We start from the raw sequence: 8,678 nt of genomic DNA, 5'->3' as shown, positions 1-8,678 counted from the left end.
TCATAGATTTGGCTATAAGTAATTTTATATTATTTTTTTTGCAGTTAGATGAAAATGACACACGGATGTATACTGCAAAGCAATTATTCTATGGGCGATTCAATGAACTCAAGGCTGAGATAGCTCCCCTTGTCCAAGAGTTTTGGAGCATGCATGCAGAGGATGATGCTTACTGAAATGCCATGTGCATCATAATCATGTCTTTGTTTTGTTGACTACATGGAATGACATTTCTTATGATTTCTTTCTTATTTTGTTTTCTAGAGCTGTGTTGTTAATTTGGATTGTGATTTTATGACACTAATGTTTTAAATATTTTATTTGGTAGTATATTGTTTATGGCCATGTACCATCTACAAATCTCAACATCTTTATATTTATATGATTATTTTGCTATCTTTAGGTTTGTTTTTCAAATAATTTATTTATATATCCCAGTATATTATTTATGATAAAGATTTAGCTAAATTATTAAATCTTGTAATTCTATTACATTTTTAATAAATTCAATACATTTTACAAAATTTATGATTGGAGTTTTATGTTAAAGAAAAACGTATAATTAAACTGTTTTTAATTATAGTTCTAAAAAAATAAAATACTGAAATATTTAATTTTAGACTATTTCATAATACATTTTATGACGACTTAATAATAATTATAATTGGTGAGTACATGAATTAAGAATAGTTATAAAGAATAATTTTGGTCTCACTAATATTAAAATTCTAGTTTTATCAATATGTATATATATAATTGATGAGTACGAATGAAATATTTTTTTATGTGAACTACTTATATAGTTTTATTCATGTTTTATAAATAATATAACAATTTAACATATTTTGGTGGTATTCTCTGATATTATGTCATATAACATGAGTATTCAATTGTTTTTTTATTCATATAGAATATTAGTTAGCACTATTTTTTTAATAAAATAGATCTTATATACTAAAAAATTATTACATAGAATTTTCTTTTTTTTTATTAAAAGTAAAATTTTTCTAAACTTTATGCTTATTTGGTTTTCGTAGGAATCTCTGCATGGATTTTACATATGTTTATTTATTTTACTTTGCAAATGATTTCATGCGGTTAAATCAGTTTCTTGCAACAAGTTTATGCAACATTATATCGGGTTTTATAATAAATTATCATCTATCTATTACATACTTAGCCAAATTTGGCACATTATATATGATAATGACAAATAGTCTTATATATGCCAACCCTTTTTATAAGTGTAAATATCATACTCCTAAGCCAAGTCACATTCGAGTGGGCTACAACAACAAAATGCATAGATCTCGAATATCAAAGCAAAGCCAAAAAAAGAAATCCATGATCTGTTTTCCATATATAATAATAATAATAATAATAATAATAATAATAAAGTCTTCCTATAAAAACTTAAATGATTGCTGTTCCGAGGGTCACCTGAAACTGTAGGTCGATCTCGGACGAGACCTTCTGTGTTGGTCGGAACCGACGTGTCCAGCAAGTGTACAGCGGCCGGAGCTGGTGTGTCCGACTTGTTGGACTTGGTGGTGGTGCTGATCCTTCGTCCCCGGAGGGTGGGGGGTACCTGCAAGGGACTCCGATGCTTAAGTTAGCAAGGGTATTAAGCAGGTATTGAGTAGAATTAGAGTATGAGTTATACCTGGGTGCTCCAGTGTATTTATAATGGTGAGATGTGACCTTTTGGATAAGATAAGTTAGTTATCTTATCTTATCTTTATCTTTGAGTTAAGGTCAGCGTATCTTCAATGGAACCGCCTTTATCTCTATAGGCTTGGGCTGCCTTAGGATTTGGGTCGTGTTCCTCTATTTGGGCCCTTTATTGGGCTTTCCTGTCAATTTGGTCGAGCTCTTTGAAAAGAGGTCGGATAGTCTGACCAGAGGAGGTCGGTCGCTTTATCTCCAATCATCCCAGGTCGGATAGCTCGACCCAGGGTATGAACAGTGCCCCTGCTTGAGCTCGGTCTACTTTTTTGAGGTTGAGTCCTTGACTTCGGTCCTTCTTTAGTGAAGCCGAACTCAAGCATTTTGTCGATTCTTTTTGTATAAGCTTTTTGAATGTAGAACGTTTTTCTTCTTAAAAGCGCGCGCTTTTATATCGGCGCTTTGGAAATGTGCGAGGGTTTAATGTCTACATTAATTGCCCCGTTTTCCTTTGGCTCTTTTATCTTGATTTTGAAAACCCAGAAACGGTTTCTCTCCTTCGCCCTTTTCGTAACTTCTTCGTATTTCTCTCGCTTTCAACTTTTTTCGTGTTGCGGTGTTGTTTGATTTTTCTGAAGCCTCTGCCTGGAGTTTTGCATTTCCGCGTTTTAGCCCAGCGACGTTGCTTTTGCTCGTGTCTTCTCTTTTACTTTTTGAGAGAGCAACTCCAGATTTTCGCCTTTCCTCTTCAACTTCCTCGAAGCCTGCTGATTTTTCAGGTTGGTACTAACTTTCTTGCTTCTTTCGCGGCTTTACTTTTAGTTTTTTTGTGAAGCTTTGATTTTGCATGTTTGAAAGTTTGAACCTTTTCATGATCTTGCGTTTGTTTGTCGCTGTAAACGTGTTTTCCTTGGCTTTCTTTCGTGCGCTCTTTTGACATTTTTGTCGAGGCTTTCTAGGGTTTTGTTGTTGCTTCTAATAGTGAATCTGCATCTTGTTCCTTGCTTTGCTTGATCGTTTTTGTTTCTGATTTTGAGAAAGTTCATACCTTTAGCAATTTGGCGCGTTTTGACATTCTGGGAATGCTTTTTTGTTTGGTACACTGTGATGACTTATGCTTCTGAAAATGTTTGCTTGTTTGAGGTCTTTTTCTTATTTGAAAAATGCTGGGATGCGAACTTCACACTATTTTTCTGGAAACCTTGCCTTGTTACTGCCTCCAAAGGATGCCCCAGGACTTTGGTTTGAGTCTTGGGGTTTTTCTTTTCTTGCTTTTCATTGCCTGAGAAGTATTGACCGAGTTGTTTTCTCCTTTGTCCGAGATGTTTGTAGTAACCTCATTTTCTTTTCTTACTTGTAGGATTTAGTTGGCCTCATGTCTTCTCGCAATAACATTGTAGAGATGTCTTCCAGAGTTCCCGAGGGGATGTCCGATTGGCTGGACTCCCTTGTTTTGTTGTGTGTTTCCGTTGTGGACGCTGAATTTTGCACAGAGCTGAGGAAGCGTCATAAGATTTGTGGTAACAATGCTCGCGAGGGGGATTACGAGCTTGTTGCTCCTGATTCTGATGAGAGGGTTTGCTTTCCGACTTCCATTGAGAGGAAGCGTCCCTTCTTTTATGCTTATGAATACTTTTTCAGCCAGTTGAATGTTACTTTTCCTTTTACTGCTTTTGAAACCGACCTGTTGTGGTCGTGTAATATTGCTCCATCCCAGCTTCACCCCAATTCCTGGGGTTTTATTAAAATTTTTCAACTTCTCTGCCGTGAACTAGATGTAACACCTTCCCAGACTCTGTTTCTTTATTTGTTTGTTTCTGCCAAGCCTGGCGGTTCTTCAAAAAAGAAGGCTTCCTGGGTTTCCTTCAGGTCCGCCCAGGGCCACAAAGTTTTTGCTATGTATGATGAGTCCTTTAAGGATTTCAAGAATTACTTCTTTAAGGTTCGTGCTGTCGAGGGGGCCCGCCCCTTTTTTCTTGACGAAAATGATGAGCCTTCTTTCCCTCTAGAGTGGCAGAGGGATGTGAGAGTGTCTCGTTATACTTGGGAGATGCTTGATGATGTTGAGCGTGCTTTTGTTGTTGTTCTTGAGGATCTATGGGGGAAACCGCCCCATCTTGATACAAAAAGGTTTTTGAATGACCCATCCTTGGTTCGGACTGTTTTGGGTATTTGTCTGACTTGTTTCTGTGCTTATTTCCTTTTTCTTCCTCTTTTATAGCTCTTTGTCGTGACTGTTTTTGTGTTTTGTAGAGATGTCAAAGAATAACGACTCTATGAAGGCCTTCAAAAGGGCAAAGAAGGCAACTGCTACTCTGAACATCTCGGCCAAGGTGGCCGGCGAGGGATCTTCACAGGTCCCCCTAAAGCCCCCGGTGCCGAGTTCCCTTGGGCCGAGGAAAGTAATTCCTACTCCCCAGTTTCATCAGGTCGATCCTCCTCAAACTTCTGCTGCTGCTTCTGGTGCCCCACCTTTGAAAAAGCAAAAAACATCCGAACCCTTTAACTTGGATGCTCCAGACTTTGATGCCATTGAATTTGTTGACCAGCAAATTGCCCCCTATGGTGGGCTTTCCATGGACGACGTGTCTCTGTTAAAGCATTTGTATTTTATTACCCAAAATAGTGTGAAAATGGCCCATATGGGTGCGGCTATTTTTCGAACAATTCAGAGGATTCCGGTTCATGCTACCAAATCTTTTATGGAGGAGGCCAAGTCAGAGTTTGATCTAATCAAGGGTCTGAAGGAGGAGTTGGAGGTGAAGTTGGCCAAGGTGGAGAAGGAACTGGAGGGTGAGAAGGCCAGCTCTATTGCCCTTGCTGCTTCTCTGAAGCTGGTCGAAGACATGGCTTTGAAACATAAGGATAGCTATGTCTCGGCTTATAGGGAATTGATGCGTCTTCGGGAGGAGTTGGAAACAGCTCAGGTTAATTATGGTGAGCTTCAGGGTCACCTTGTGGGTAGTGTAACTGCTGCCTCCGAGAACCTGATGGAGCAGTTCCGAGTTGTTGCTCCTGATGCCGACTTGACTCTTATCAGCCTGGATAATGTCGTGAGAGATGGTAAGATTGTCCCTGATGACCAGGATGATGAAGAGACTGATCCTCCCCCAGTGCCTTCTCTCAAGGTGTCGACCTCCTCTGTTCCTCCCGTTACATATGATCCGGATTGCCAGATTCTAAACCGGGATGATGGAACCGTAGATGCCGTGCCCCTTCAGACTCGTCCTCCTTCTCCTCATACTGATGCTGCCGGGAAAGCTCCCGATCTTTAGTTGATCTTTTTTTGGATATTTTGTGTAAATAGCCCGGTTTGTGGGCTTTTTGAACTTTGTTTTATTTGACGCTTCTAGTTGTCTGTCTTGCAACTCTTTTTTGAAAAACAAAAGTAGCTTCCGAGGTTGGTTTTGTGGTGACCTCTTAAAGCTTTTATCGTTTTATGCATGGTACCTGTTGAAATTTTGCTGTTCTGGCCTCTTTAGGTTGTTTGCGCGCTTTATCGTTTGTAGCTTGGATCCCTTTGAGGCCGTGCCTGTGGGGGTTCCGACTTGTTTCTCGGTTTCCTCGCTCTTTAGCGCCTTATGACCGATTTCTTTATGTTGTTCCCCCTTAAAAGCTATTTTCGTGATCCCTTTTTCTGGGCCTTTACTCGGTCTCTTTCAGGGATTATGTTGATAACTTTTTAGTGGTAGGAGTCCGACTTGGTTATGTCGGTCTCCTTTAAGTTATTTTTCGTAGTCCTCTTTTTTGGATCTTTGTCAGATCTCTTTCAGGGACTACTTGTATAACTTTTTTAATGGTAGGAGTCGGACTTTGGTTATGTCGGTCTCCTTTAAGTTATTTCTGTAATCCTCTTTCTTGGATCTTTGTCAGATCTCTTTCAGGGACTACTTGTATAACTTTTTTAATGGTAGGAGTCCGATTTGGTTATGTCGGTCTCCTTTAAGTTATTTCCGTAATCCTCTTTCTTGGATCTTTGTCAGATCTCTTTCAAGGACTACTTGTATAACTTTTTTAATGGTAGGAGTCCGATTTGGTTATGTCGGTCTCCTTTAAGTTATTTATGTAATCCTCTTTCTTGGATCTTTGTCAGATCTCTTTCAGGGATTACTTTGATAACTTTTTAGTTTTGGGCTGACTTTGTTATGTCAGGCCCTTCTAAGTTAAAGTAATCCTCTTTAATAGGGTTGGCCAGACCTCTTTCCAGGGTTTACTTATAACTTGGGTTGACTTGGTCCGATTTCTGAACGTCGGCCAGTCTTTTAAGTTATTATATTAGCTATCCGTAAGACCTCGTCAGGTTCTTTTTTTGGATTGCTTTCGATAACTTCTTACATTATTCTGTGTTCATCTTTGCCGATTTGTAGAAAATGGTTGGCGTCTTTAGATCGTCTTTTGGGTGAATCGTGTTTTCACCTTTATCGGACGATTGTCTTTATCGTGGTCGCGCAGTGAATTTGTTTTTCACTTTCTGCCGACCTGTTGCTTTATAATCGGACGATGAATACTTCAGATTAATGCGTCTTGGAAACTTTGTAGAATATCTAAATAAACTTTATTCAAAGAAAAATGCAAATATATACATGTGGGAATTTCCTTGTTCCTAGGTCTCGACATGGTGCCTCATTAAAAAACCTTTTCAGGAAAAAGAGCGCATCCATTTAGTGAGATCATTTACCTTTTCTAACTGTAGTACCTTCTTAGGTTGCAGGCGTGCCATGATCGAGGAAGCTCTCGTCCATCAAGCTCGGACAGTCTGTAGTAGCCCTTCCCCAGTACTTCAATGACTCGGTAAGGTCCTTTCCAGTTAGCTGCCAGCTTTCCTTCTTCGGGTCGAGTTGTTCCAATGTCATTTCTGATTAGGATAAGATCATTCTCTGCAAAACTTCTCGGCACTACCTTTTGATTATATCTGGAAGCCATTCGTTGTTTTAGAGCTTCTTCCCTGATCCGAGCTCTTTCTTGGATTTCGGGTAACAAGTCGAGCTCTTCTCTCTGAAGTTGGGAGTTTGCTTGTTCATTGTAGTGGACTACTCGGGGAGATCCTTCTTCGATTTCTATTGGAATCATTGCCTCCACTCCGTATGCTAGTCGGAATGGTGATTCGTTTGTAGTAGAATGGGGTGTTGTTCGATATGCCCATAGGACTTGTGGAACTTCCTCGGCCCAAGCTCCTTTTGCTTCTTGTAGCCTCCGTTTTAATCCGGCCAATATGACTTTGTTGGCCACTTCGGCTTGTCCATTGGCTTGGGGATGTTCGACGGAGGTGAACTGGTGTTTTATGTTCAAGTCGGCCACCAGTTTCCTGAAGCCTGCCTCTGTAAATTGGGTACCGTTGTCCATGGTGATGGAGTATGGTACCCCGAACCTCGTAATAATGTTCCTATATAGGAATTTTCGACTTCTTTGGGCGGTGGCGTTGGCCAGGGGTTCTGCCTCGATCCATTTTGTGAAATAGTCTACTCCTACTATGAGGAATTTTACTTGTCCCGATCCCTATGGGAAGGGTCCGAGTAGGTCGAGTCCCCATTTCGCAAATGGCCAGGGTGAGGTCACGCTGATAAGCTTTTCTGGTGGGACAATGTGAAAGTTGGCATGCTTCTGGCATGGTGGACATGTCCTTACAAATTCTGTAGCCTCCTTTTGTAGAGTTGGCCAATAGAATCCCGCCCGGAGTACCTTTTTGGTGAGAGCTTGCGCTCCGAGATAATTTCCACAAATGCCACTGTGTACTTCCTCCAAGACTTCCTTTGTGTTGGAAGTTGGTACGTATTTTAGTAAAGGTGTTGATATCCCTCTTTTGTACAGCGTTTTGTTTATGATAGTGTAGTACTGTGCCTCCCTTTTCAGCCTCTTTACCTCCTTTTCATCTGTAGGGAGTTCTTCTGTTTTGAGGTAATTTATTATGGGGGTCATCCATCCTTGATCCTGACCTATTATGGCTAGGATTCTTTCTTCTTCCGCTATTGACAGGTTATGTAATACCTCCTGGATGAGGCTTCTGTTGTTGCCCCCTGGTTTGGTGCTGGCTAATTTTGAAAGGGCGTCAGCTCGGGCATTTTGCTCACGAGGTATGTGGTGGATCCTATATTCCCCGAGTTGTCCGAGCTGTTCTTTGGTTTTATCCAAATATTTTTTCATGGTCGGATCTTTGGCTTGGTAGTTTCCTGTTATTTGTGAGGTAATGACTTGTGAGTCACTGTAGATGTTGAGCTTCCGAGCTCCAACCTCCCTAGCCAACTTCAGACCAGCTAATAGTGCTTCGTATTCTGCCTGGTTGTTTGAGGCCGGAAATCCGAATTTAAGGGAGAGCTCCAGTTGAGTTCCTTGGTTGTTCTCAACTATCACACCCGCACCGCTTCCTGTTTTATTCGAGAATCTGTCTACGTATATGTTCCATTCTACGGGGATTTCTGGGACGTCTGTAAATTCTGTGATGAAGTCGGCCAGGTGTTGCGATTTGATTGCTGTACGCGCCTCGTATTGGAGGTCGAATTAGGACAACTCGATTGCCCATTGTAGGATTCTTCCTGCTAAATCTACTTTCTGTAATATTCCTTTTATGGGTTGGTTGGTTCGAACTTTAATGGTATGCGCTTGGAAATATGGGCGAAGCCGCCGGGATGTGAGGATCAGAGCGTAGGCAAACTTTTCTATTTTCTGGTAGTTCAGCTCGGATCCCTGTAGTGCTTTGCTAATGAAGTAGACGGGTTTTTGCCCATGTTCGTCTTCTATGACTAGTGCTGAGGCTATTGCCCGGCTCCCTACTGCGAGATATAATATGAGCGGTTCTCCCTCTCGTGGCCGAGATAGGATAGGTGGCCGTCCTAAGAACTCCTTGAAGTCTAGGAAGACTTGCTCACATTCTGTCGTCCATTCGAACTGTTTTCCTTTTCTTAAGGTAGCATAGAAGGGAAGAGATCTTATCGCAGCTCCTGCTAAGAATCGAGATAGAGCGGCTAACCTCCCGTTGAGTTGTTGTACCTCTTTGATACAGGTTGGGCTCTTCATGT

Source organism: Arachis stenosperma, chromosome 10 (genome assembly GCF_014773155.1).
Source record: "Arachis stenosperma cultivar V10309 chromosome 10, arast.V10309.gnm1.PFL2, whole genome shotgun sequence".
Lineage (NCBI taxonomy): Eukaryota > Viridiplantae > Streptophyta > Magnoliopsida > Fabales > Fabaceae > Arachis > Arachis stenosperma.
The sequence above is the reverse complement of the archived record's forward strand: the minus strand, read 5'-3'. Positions refer to the sequence as shown.